We start from the raw sequence: 12,562 nt of genomic DNA on the forward strand, positions 1-12,562 counted from the left end.
CGTCCAGGGGAAGTCCCAGCACAGCCCCACAGCGGCTTTAGGAAAGCCGCCCCGATTCCATTTTGTAATAGCTCATCTTTGCCTTAATCCTATCTTAAAGGCTGCTTTGGAATCCTTGGCCTTATAGATAAGCGAGTTCCAGTTAACAGGACTAATACGCCCTGCTTAAGTTAATTAGGTACACTCCCAGAGCTGGATTACTTCAAAATGAACATGAGTACACAGGTCTACGACCAAGAAACAAAAGGCAGCTTTTACAAAATTAAAACCAAAGCGCACAGCCCATTGCTCTTAGGCCTTTTATCATGGCCATGCTTGGTCCACAGCATCCGAACCACACGGTGTTTTGGCAAATGAGGCCTGTGATGCACTGTGACATGACATAGTTTATCTCGCTGGCAACAGGCCATGAGGATGCTCCCCGCACAGGGCTGCACCGTGAGTGGAGGCTGCTGGGCTGTTAGCGAGCGGGAGAGCCTCTCTGGCCCCACTTCCCCACCTCCCGGGATGGAATATGTACTCCAGCACCTGGCTCTGCTGAGCCCTGGAACATGGGTGTGCGTTCCTCCTCATCCAGTCCAGGTTGAAGCCAGTGCCCTGCTGGGAAGGGAGTGTCTGGGGCCTGGGGCTCTTCCCCTTAATCCCAAGGCCAGTTTAGGGCACCAGGTCCTAGCTCAGGGCTGCTGGAGAGCACTGGATCTGGAGTCCACCGGGTTTGAGTCCCAGCTCTGTGGCTGCCTGAGTGTGTACCTTGCACAAGGTGCCTCAGTGATTTCATCTGTGAAGTGGGGAGAGCAGTGCCTCCCACATAGGGCTGTTAGCAGGGTTAAATAAGATACGCACATAAAAGGCACAGCAGTGGCTTGGCACCAAGTAAGGGCTCATAAAATGATAGCTACTCTCCCCCTTGTCATTACTGGAACCGCATTCGCTGAAGAGCAACAAACAGGGGAAGGGCTTGGTGGGGAGAGTGCTGGTGGGGAAGTCTGTCTGTTTCTCTCCCTGCCTCCCTAGACAAGCCTGGACGGTCCAATCACTTTCTCTTGTGCTTGTTTGTGTTTCTAGATTTTCTTCCAATTTGGGGTCAATTGATTCTTGCCAGAAACAGACGCCTGTTACCATCTCCTCCTGCATGTTTATTTAGAAAAAAATCAATTGCTGTGTTCAATATAATCAAATCTATTTGCTCTCTGGGAGTTTCTATGCTCTGACAAGAACAGCTTACCCACCCCTCTTTGGCCTTGTAGGGTATCCATTCCTGGGAGCTCGTAGGGCCCCTGGTTGGCAAACCCGATTCTCAAGTCTGTACGGCGTTGCAAATTGTGGCCGTGTCCCATGACCACACACTCCCGCCCAGGGGAAGACGTGGCGGCCTGCTGGGCTCTGCTTCCTGAGCCTGGACAAAGGTCAGTCTGGGGAAAGTAGAGGAAGAGCTTTGCCCAAATCCTGGCCTCCAGCCTCCAGGAGGGTGAAACTAGTCCTGGCAAATGGATGGAAGCTGGATGCGGTATCTGAGTGGAGAGAGAAGCTTTGGTGGAGATGGCAGTGGAAGTCTCTGTGGGGGGATCTGCAGGAACCTGCACCGGAGGGCCTGTCAGGCTTTCCTGTGGACAGGCATTCATGCCCAGATGCTGGGAAGCTAGTGTACACAGCAGATGGATATGGGGTTGATAGGAGGCTCGACTCAGAAATGCTAGCGTACAGTTAGTCTCCTAAAAAAACACACTACAGCAGGGCCACCTGAAGGATGGGCCAGGCCAGGTCAGATGGGCAGAGATGTCTCATCCTTGCAGGTCCTCCCAACCCTCCAATCTTCCTCACAGACCCTGGTGGGGCACAGATCTCCTCTGAGCTGCCTGCTGCCCTAGGCCAGGGGTCCGAAGCTAGACAGCACCTCCCACTCTGGCCGGCCAGGGAAACCTTCAAGGTGGGTTCTGTCAGGTGGGCTGCAGCAACCTCCCCAGGCTCTTACCCTCTTATCACATCCCTACGGTTCACTGTGAGTTCACAGTGGCTTCCCCACCCTGGCAGCTGCCCAGCACTTGACTCCTGGTCAGGGAGGTATGTACGTGTCTAGAAATCAACTTGGGGGAAAGAGGTGGTTGCCCCCAGTCTCCAGGGCCAGCTCCCTGAGCTCCTGGTCTGGCCTCCTGCTAGGGCTCATGCCAGCCATGCCCTTCCCATCCTTTTACCAGCATTTACTCACAAACTCTGTGCCCGAAGCTGGGCGGCACTTTGAGGATACGATGGAGCTTCCCATCCTGGGCATCAAGGGTGCCTATGGAGGGAGAGCTAACGAGGCCGGGGTGAAGGAAGTCTCCCTAAGGACGGGACCTGCAGGGTGAGGGATCTGTGGGCAAAGGAGGCAGAGGGAAGGTAATGCCAGGTCACAGGGATTGCAGGTGCAGGAGCTGGCGGCACAGTGTGTCCGGAGCCCAGAGGAAGCTGGTGTGGCTGAGCGGGAGTGAGGCAGGGATGGGGGCACAGACAAGGCTGGAGGGAAGTGTGGAGCTGGCATAGGATGCCAAGCCCTGCAGATTACACTTTGCCAAACTTCCCGTGTCCTTCTTGCCTTTACTGAGGGCCTCATTGTGCCTGGCTGCTGCTGGGCATGGGGGTCCTGAGATAAATTGAGCTGCTCCTGGAAGACGATTTGAAGTCCCAGGAGCAGTTGCACTTTACATGAGTTTCAACCTGGAATAATTCAATCACTGGCCCAATGTTCCTGAGCTCCTCTAATATCCCTATAGCTCTGGGGGACCATGAGCATCAGAGGAAAGACATCCTAATGGTGTCACTTCAGATTCCAAAATTCAACCTCTTTCAAGACTTCTGACGCTTCATCTCCAGCAAGGACTGCCCTCTCAAAAGCCTTCCCTTTTGGTTTCCAGGATGAGTTTACCAAGTCCCAGGTTTATTTCTTTCATTCACAGCCCCCCTGGTCACACTGTGGGGTCAGACGGGACAGCTCACCAAGGTGGAGCGCGGGTGTCTGTGAATCTGCCAGACCTGATCTTTAGCTAAAGGTTCCCACCCTGCTGCCAGCTTTAAACCTTTGTCTTATTGTAAAAGAAACACACGTCCATCAAAACAACAACAACAAAACACTTGGAAAGTGCAGATGAGTATAAAGAAAGAAAATAAGTTACGCATAATCCCCTTCCCAGAGGCTGGCCAGAGGTGAAGCCAGGCCCTCTGCACAGGTGACCCTGACTGTGAGCCAAACTAGTGGAGCCCTGGCTGGCCTTGTGTGTTGCACGGGGCCCGAGGCCCGGCCCACAGAGCCTCTGTTTTCAGATCTTCCTCTTCCCTTACTCAATTTGGGCAAGAGCTTCAATACCCAAGGGTTGGGTCTTTCTCAGTATCATGCGGGTCATCGCTGCCCGCCCACCAGGCAAGTCCACCGGGGACTTGAAGAGGTAGGGGTGTGGAGGGAGAAACAATCTTAATAGCACCTGCCACACGAATGTGCTGCTTGGAGTTGGTGTTTACTGCTCCCTCCAATGTTCTTTTATTTTTCTTTATACAGCAGGTTTTTGTTAGTTATCTATTTTATACACATCAGTGTATACATGTCAATCCCAATCGCCCAATTCATCACACCACCACCCACCCACCCCCCGCCACTTTCCCCCCTTGGTGTCCATACGTTTGTTCTCTACATCTGTGTCTCTATTTCTGCCCTGCAAACCGGTTCATCTGTACCATTTTTCTAGGTTCCACATACATGCGTGAATATACGATATTTGTTTTTCTCTTTCTGACTTACTTCACTCTGTATGAGTCTCTAGGTCCATCCATGTCTCAGAAAATCTACAAACAATAAATGCTGGAGAGGGTGTGGAGAAAAGGGAACCCTCCTGCACTGTTGGTGGGAATGTTAATTGACACAGCCACTACGGAGAACAGTACGGAGTTTCCTTAAAAAATGAAATATAGAATTACCATATGACCCAGCAATCCCACTACTGGGCATATACCCTGAGAAAACTATAATTCCAAAAGACACATGCACCCCAATGTTCATTGCAGTACTATTTACAATAGCCAGGTCATGGAAGCAACCTAAGTGCCCATTGACAGACGAATGGATAAAGAAGATGTGGTACATACATACAATGGGATATTCCTCCAATGTTCTTTACCCAAACCTCTGCCCGGCTTACTCTTCACTGTATATTGGCCACTGCAGAAACATCACCCAATCTAAAGTAGCACCCCCAGCTTCGTAATTCTCTGTGCCCCTCATGTCTGGGGTGGGCCTGGGTCCCAGGGACAGACCCTGCCCCTTTGGAGGGAAGGTCCCTGGAGGGGATACAGCAGAGGCTTGGGGACCACAAAACCCCTCCCTGGTGCCCCCGCGGGGGCTGACCGTGATGATGGTGAGAATGGCCATGCCCAGCCTGTCCTGGGAACCCTGAGCCTGGGCCTCTGTGGCCTAGCCTGCAGTACGGTCAACTTCCTCACTATTGATCCAGGGAGGGTGGGACTTCCAGAGAGGACTCTGGAGAGGAGGATGTTTGTATATGATGTTGAGGTCTGTGCCTTGAATGAGCTCACCTGGAGCTGCCCAGCTGGGACCTTAGGGGACCTGCTTCATGAGTAGGCAGACTAACATAATTTGTACATGCTTGGAAAGTCATTTAAGTGTTTCCTCTGTGTCTTGGTGTTTTCAAGGAAAAGAAAAATTTGTGTCATTATAATACGGGGATTTTGGGGTCTCTTTGGTGACTTAGGCTAGGTCAAAGCCTTTTAGTGAGGCTTGGAGAGTCCCAGGGAAGACCCCTCCAGACCCATAAGCTCACTGTGCCTGATCGCAGCCGATGTTGGCCTACTGGGTGCCTTCTTGCGTGCTTTCTCCTCTCCTCTCCATTTCTCTGCATGAAATGGGCTCAATGCCCTATGTGAGCTGGGGCCTGGTGCATTTGTCTTTGTCCCCTTCACTGATGCCCAGCGCCTGGCACAGGTGGCCACAAAATCAGTGAAGATTTCTTCCCTCCCTTCCCCTCCCCATGAACATTTCTGCTCTAGGGCCTTTCAGGGAGGGAGGCTTGTGTCCCGGCCAGCCTGGCAGTGATGAGAATCCCCAACAGGCCCTTGGAAGGGCCCAGCCATCCTCCGCTGGCTGGGGTGCCCCCTGTGCCACAGCGCTGGCCCCTCTCAGCCAGCCCCCAGCACTGGCCTCGGGCTTCCTGCCAGCATGTGTGCGCGGGGCCCCTCCTGCTCACAGATCGGGCCTGTTTTGGCAGATAAAATATTGATCAGCCTGCTGAGGAGCCCAGAGTGTGATCCTATTTTCATGTCAGAACTTGGTAATGAAGTACATTTATCAAGCCCGTTCTCCACGAGAAAGGTCAGCCGCAGATCTGGCTAAGTTGTTATGACACCTCATTAATCTAGTTCCCTCAATAATTGTCCCTCTTGGAAGATTCTAATGTTCTCCCATTCCAGTCACAGTCCTTCCACTCCGAGGGCGATTATTATAGCAGGAGCACAGGCACGTCCGCATTTAATGTTTTGAGCAAAGAGAGATAGGAAGCAGGTAGCAGCTTCTGGAATTAAACGTCTATCAAAGGCACGCTTTCTATTGCAAAACAAAGGGAAGCAAGGGAGACACTGAGAATATTGTATCGGCCACATGCGCCCCTGCCAGCCTGGGCCTCAAAGGGGCGGTCTTCACTCTGCGGTAGGCAAAGCTTCCGGTCCCCAGTGTGGGAGGGGCTGGTGGCTCCCGAGATGAGGAAGGGGGGCTGCACAGGGTGGGCGAGGTGGGAGGCAACAGCCAGGCGGCAGGACGCTCTGATTCTAACCGAGAAGGAGACAGGCCACGTGGGCGAGGCCCCAGACAGGCCCAGGTCCCAGATGCCGGGGTGGCCTGGAGCAGGAGACGGGGTGGGCTGGAGACCCGTGGCACCAGGAAGGGAGGTGGTGCGGGAGACTGGAGAGGGGCCGTTTCTGCCTGCCACCCTCTCCGACATCAGCCCCGCCCCCCGTCTGCTCTGTCGTTGCCCTTTCCCCAGGCTTCACTCTCTGTTATTCATACACTGTTGGTGTCAGGCTGCCCCGGCAGATGGGAGCCCCTGGAGGCCAGGGCCCTGCCTTGTTGCAGGTGTGACGCCAGCACCTGGCCCACGCGCCTGCCTGCAGAAGGTGCTCATTAAATGCCTGCTGACTGGGCGAAGGTGGAATCTTGGTGGAGAGCCGCTACAGCCCTGCCCTGAGGAGGGCACGATCCCGGCCACCCTGAGCCAGAGTGACTGAGGTCTGCAACTCCGGAGAGGGCTGGGGGCCATGTCATCACCCATCATATCCGTTCCTGGTTGGAGGGGGGCGTGAGATGCACTTGTGGTACGTGTAGCTGTGCTCACTGCCGGGGGCATGGGCCCTACCTCGCTAGTAGGGGCACCCCAAAACGTGTGACAGGGCCCCACAGAGTTGAGCATGGCCGGGCTGGGAGTGGTGGTGGTGAGCCACAGAGGGGATGCTGCCCTGCTGGACACTGGGTCACATGGAAGATGTCTCCTCTGAGCCCCTGTGGGGACACACATGGCTCTTTGGGACCTGCCTCTGGAGAGAAGGAGGATGAGAGGGTCTGTCCTCTGGTTCTGCCACCGCTGGTCAGGACACCCTGGGCAGCCCTGTGAAAAGGCCAGGCGGGGAGGAGGGGGCTAGGCTTGGAGCAGCAACCCAGGTGGGGAGGCCTGAGGGTGAATTTGGCCACCGCACAACTTCAGGAAAGGCCTGGTCTCATACCAGGGCTCTAATCAGTAACTGTGCACAAAGCTGACCCTGGGGACCCTCCGAGCTCCCAGGGAGAGCTTTATACACAGGCAGAATTGGGGGGTCGGGGTGAGGGGGATCCTGAGGTCCCTGTGAAGACCCCAGCCCCCAGCGGCCTCCAGGGTGCTGGCTCTTCTCTCACCAGGGCAGCCCTGCACTTCAGAAGTCCCCTGCAAACCCCAAATTTATGAGAGAGGGAACTGCAGGACAGAGGTTACTTGATATCATGAAGAACTCCTCTGCCGTTAGCAGAAGCCATCCCATTTGGGCATGGGTGTGAGCTAAGGAGCAGGAGGATGGGAGGGAAGGAAGCGCTGGGTGGGGGCCGGTGGCTCGTGCTCTGAGATGCCCACTTGTAGGGGGAGGGCAGCTCCCTTCCCGAGCCGCACACAGGCCATCCCTCCAGAAGCCACACAGCAGCCAGCCATGCCCTCGAGCCACACCCTCTGAACTCCAGTCGTCCTCGACCTGGCAGGGTGGCCCAGCCCCTAGGCTCAGATCCAGAGACCCTCACCTGGGCGAACCCCCAGAAGGGTCCAGGGGAGAGACTGGATGTGGCCACAACCTCTTGGCGGCTGTTGGGTCCGCTCATGGGTAGGCTCTGCCCCGAGCCCCACCCAAACACCAGCAGGTTCTCACATTGTCCCCAGATGGCCTGATAAGTAATGTCACTGCTGCAGGCAAAGCTGGGATCTTCACCACCAAAGCAAAAACTCAGCTTAATCGTCTGGCACCAACATCACAGCTGAACATGGTTGTGTTACATGGGCCTCCGTTGCAATGTGTCATTCGGAAGTCTATTTTGAAACCGCTAAGCTGTGCAAAGAGCAAGAAGCATTTTACTTCCTGGTCTAATTTATGAGCCGCCATAACTTTACTGGAGTTTAGTTTAAGAGGAACAGATGTTTAACTTGATGTAAATGCATGAACGTTAACAATCTTTCTGCTGCCATTTCTGGGACAATTCAATTAACAATAAATGTCAAAACCAATGGGTTTATCTTTAGGATATGTTTTCACTAATACGATGTACTTTTACTGATGGTGTTGACCAAGCCACAAAAGTCTGAAAATTGCTGGAGCTTGTTAAGCACACACGATACGGCCTCCTCACAATCCCCAAACAGACACAAACAGTTGTACTCAAAGTCACTCCACCTGGTGACTCCCTGCTGGCTGTCCCCTGGGGCCCGTAACTTCTGCGCAGATGGGTCACTACTGCCACACTCAGGCCCCCTGTGGAGGTGTTTGCGCCGTGGCCTGAGCTGCGATTCCTGGCTACGCCCACTACCTGCCAGAAAGCGGCCTGCAGATTTGCTTCCAGGTGCCCCTTCCTGGAAGGCCCTCTCTTCAGATCTGACTTTTCTCCCAAGGCCCGGCTCTAAGGAGATGCTCTGTCTGCTCCAAGCCACACACTCTCTTCCTGTCTTCGTCTCTGCCCGTCTCCTCCGAGACTGTGCTCCAACACCTTTGCATCTCCTGCGTGAGTGTCTTCAGTCTCTTAGAGAACCGGCCGTGGCGACTGCAGTGGACGCTGTCACGGGCCACGAGGGCGCCGGCGAGTTGCTGCCTGCCCTTGGTTCGGGGTGCTCGGCCAGCCTCCCACCATACCATCACTCTGGGCTCCAGCTGGCTCCCCTCCTCACGCACTAGTCTCAACCCCAGAACCAACGGCAGGCCCACCACTCATTCATTAGCAGCCCCTCATCGGCCCAGACCCCAAAGAGGGCCTAGCCTCAGGCTGGCCAACTGCCCTTCCTCAGCATCCTCTGCTTTTTTCCCTGGACTGTGCTATTTGTCACCCCAGCTTCTTTGGAATGTTCTGGGTAGAAGGTACAGGACCCACTTTGGGCCCACAACAGGACCTGCACATCTAAGGCTCCACGTGGCCTCCTGCCCTGCTTGGCCCAACACACATGCCACGCAGACCACGCACCTTCTTCCCCAGCTGCTGCACCAGAGCTGGTCAAGGCTGCTCGGATGCTGGGTGGAAGTAAACACCTCCACTGGCACCTGAGTTTGCGGACAAAACCTCATCTCAGTTTTCGCCCCAGTATCAGGTAATTTAAATTAACAAAACCACCCAGAGCTTTGCTGGACAAATGGTACATTTGCTCATCAGTGCCTGGTTCAATTGATGTTCCCATACAATCTGCTCTTTGACATTTACAGTCCTCTCTTCTATTCCTATTAGAGAAAGCAAAATTTGTTGGATTCCTAGGAGAGGGAGCCACATACACTTTTTATGGTTGATTGACACGTCTATCAGGTGGGCCCAGAGTGAAAGAGTAATGTTTGAAAACATGAATAAATGCTAAAGCCCTCCTGGCATTAAGAACTTTAGTTTTTACTCTTGTGTTCGTGGGAACCTCACACAACTAGGTTCCCTACCAAGTGAGTCATTCTTTCTAGAAGGAGGGCACTGACTCCTTACAGACTCCACTCCCCCACTTTCCAGCCTGGAAGCTCAGGCCCCTGCCTGATCCCAACCTGCCCTCACCCACATCAAGAGGAGAAGCAGTAGTGCCGGACCAGAGGACGGCCAGCAGTGGGGAAGCTGGAGTGCGTGACGGGGAAGAGAGCGGGCATCAGCCCACTTACTGTGATTCCATCAATTTTGTTCCTGAGAATTGCTGGGAGGCTTCCCAAACACCTAACCAAAGGGCAGGGTCCTGCTACTGAGGCTGCAAAAGTTTAGTTCCTCAGGGGTCAGATTGTCCAGAAAATGTTACTGCTTTGAGCTTACGGCCGCCGTGTTTTTTTAAATTTTTTTTTAACATTTTTATTGGAGTATAATTGCTTTACAATGGTGTGTTAGTTTCTGCTTTATAACAAAGCAGTTATACATATACATATATCCCCATATCTCTTCCCTCTTGCGTCTCCCTCCCTCCCACCCTCCCTATCCCACCCCTCTAGGTGGTCACAAAGCACCAAGTTGATCTCCCTGTGCTATGCGGCTGCTTCCCACTAGCTATCAATTTTACATTTGGTAGTGTATATATGTCCATATATACACTACCACTCTCTCACTTTGTCCCAGCTTACCCTTCCCACTCCCCGTGTCCTCAAGTCCATTCTCTAGTAGGTCTGTGTCTTTATTCCCGTCTTGCCCCTAGGTTCTTCATGACCATTTTTTTTTTTTTTTTAGATTCCGTATATACGTGTTAGCATACGGTATTTGTTTTTCTCTTTCTGACTTACTTCACTCTGTATGACAGACTCTAGGTCCATCCACCTCACTACACATAACTCAATTTCGTTTCTTTTTATGGCTGAGTAATATTCCACTGTATATATGTGCCACATCTTCTTTATCCATTCATCTGTTGATGGACACTTAGGTTGCTTCCATGTCCTGGCTATATTGTAAATAGAGCTGCAATGAACATTGTGGTACATGACTCTTTTTGAATTATGGTTTTCTCAGGGTATATGCCCAGTAGTGGGATTGCTGGGTCATATGGTAGTTCTATTTTTAGTTTTTTAAGGAACCTCCATACTGTTCTCCATAGTGGCTGTATCAATTTACATTCCCACCTACAGCGTAGGAGGGTTCCCTTTTCGCCACATCCTCTCCAGCATTTATTGTTTGTAGATTTTAATGATGGCCATTCTGACTGGGGTGAGATGATATCGCATTGTAGTTTTGATCTGCATTTCTCTATGCCGTGGTCTCTGAGTGGCCACTGAGCTGAGGGGGACCTCGCCCAGAGACGTGGTAGGGTCTGAGGCTGCCGTGGGCTCAGTGAGTGGCGGGGACAAGGGCTCCTGGTGCCAGAGTGAGGCTTACATCCAGGCAAAGTGCACACTTTGCTCCGTGTGGAGTCACAACACGGGAGAGGCACTCTATACACGATCTCAAGAAGGGCAGTGCTGTTCCCAGGATGCATTTTGGAATTCCATGTGGGTGTTTCTGGTTATCACGATGATTGGTGGGGGCCCTAGTAGCACTTAATGGGGGGGCAGGGACCTTAGGGATCCTGCTCTCTGTAGCACAGTCCTGCCCAACAAACATTTGCTGGGCTGGCATCTTGTACAATTTTTCAAATGTCACAGTGGACAGTCATGGAGTGAAAGATCCAGTTACTATTCTCCGATTACTAGTACCTAACACCTAACATGGTGTTACACAAAAAGTATTCCCCCCCGCCAGGGTTTGGCAAGGATTTTCCAAGGAGGCACCTATGCTGTACATTGTAAATTTGGTTTACAACTTTATCACAGATTGTCCACTATTTTGGAGAATCACCCCTCTACACACAATGTCACTTGAGTACTCAAACTGTCAACCTAACACGCCCGTCACAGGCTCCATCTGCAGCCGTGGTGTTCGCAGGAGCCACGTGCCAGGGCTGATGTCTGACCACTGTGAGTTGGTGTGTGTAGCTGGTGTCCAGTTACATACTGAAAGGCATGTTGTATGCCCACGACTTTTCTTGTATTTCTCCTTTATATCCCAGGTTTGGTTAAGACACACATTCATTCAAGATAATACAGGGATGTTACAGAATACTTGCTGTGAAAAGGTGGCTTTGGGTCTGACAGGGTTAAAGGCAAGTCATCTATGTGAACACCTAAAATCTGATTTTTTCCCCCAACTTTTTTATTGTGGTAAGACACACATAGTATAAAATTTACCATTTTAACCATTTTTAAGTGTACAGCTCGGTGATATTCAGAATATTGTGCGACTCTCACCACCACCCATCCCCAAAACTCTTTCTATATGTAAAACTGAAACTTTGTTCCCATTAAACAACAGTCTCCCATTCCTCCTCCCTCAGCCCCTGCAACCACCATTCTTTTTTCTGTCTCTATGACTTCGACTCCTCTGAGTATCTCAAATAAGTGGAATCATACAGTACTTGTCTTTTTGTGACTGGCTTCTTTCACTTCACGTAATGTCCTCAAGATTCATCCATGTTGTAGCATGTGTCAGAATTTCCTTCCTTTTAAGGCTGAATATATTCCATTGTACGTATACACCACATTTTGCTTATCCATTCATTGGTTGATGGACACTGACTTGCTTCCCGGTTTTAGCTACTGCGAATAATGCTGCTATGAACATGGGTGTATAAATGTCTCTTCAAGACCCTGCTTTCAATTCTTTTGCATAAACACTCAGAAGTGGAATTTGGATATGATTCCAGAAGTAGAATTGCTGGATCATATGGTAGTTGTATTTTAAATTTTTTGAGGGACCTCCATACTGTTTTCCACAGCAGCTGCACCATTTGACATTCCCACTACCAGTTCCCAAGGGTTCTAATTTCTCCACATCCTTGCGAACATTTATTATTTTCTGTTTTACTGTTAGTAGCCATCCTAATGGCTGTGAGGTAGTGGCCTTACTTCTTTTGACACTCCTTGGTTCTGGGATTTTAAAGGACAGTGGGAACAGTGCAGGAGTGTACCTGAGTGTGTGCGTGCAGCCCCATGGCTATGCCGTGTACACGTGTACCTGTGTGCAAGCCCAGCCTGCAAAGGCCAAGCACAGGGAGGCAGAGGGTGCAGGGCCACACCTTGGGCTGTGGAGCTGTCTGGCCCTAGGAAGGAGGCTAGCAGCAGCCCCCAAGGACCGGGCTTCATCTCTGTGCCCACCCCGCCGGGGACGAGGGGCCCCGCATGGGCACCACCAGGGGGCAGGGACCTGCCTCCCTCCCCCTTTCTCCAGAACTGGGCTCTTTCCTGGCTCTTTTCTTCTGGGACGCCCCCTGGGCAGGGACTGTGCACTCTGGGCCCACAGGTGAAGAGACCGGGATGGGGAGTATTCTGA

At 52.1% G+C, this 12,562-nt stretch overlaps 1 protein-coding gene across 3 annotated transcripts in view; it reads right to left on the bottom strand.

Moving 5' to 3' along the window:
- Window positions 1–12,562, bottom strand: part of FSTL4 (follistatin like 4) — a 439,834-nt gene that overhangs the window by 150,026 nt on the left and 277,246 nt on the right. The window lies entirely within an intron of this gene.

This window comes from Eubalaena glacialis, chromosome 4 (assembly GCF_028564815.1).
Source record: "Eubalaena glacialis isolate mEubGla1 chromosome 4, mEubGla1.1.hap2.+ XY, whole genome shotgun sequence".
NCBI classification, from domain to species: Eukaryota; Metazoa; Chordata; class Mammalia; order Artiodactyla; family Balaenidae; genus Eubalaena; species Eubalaena glacialis.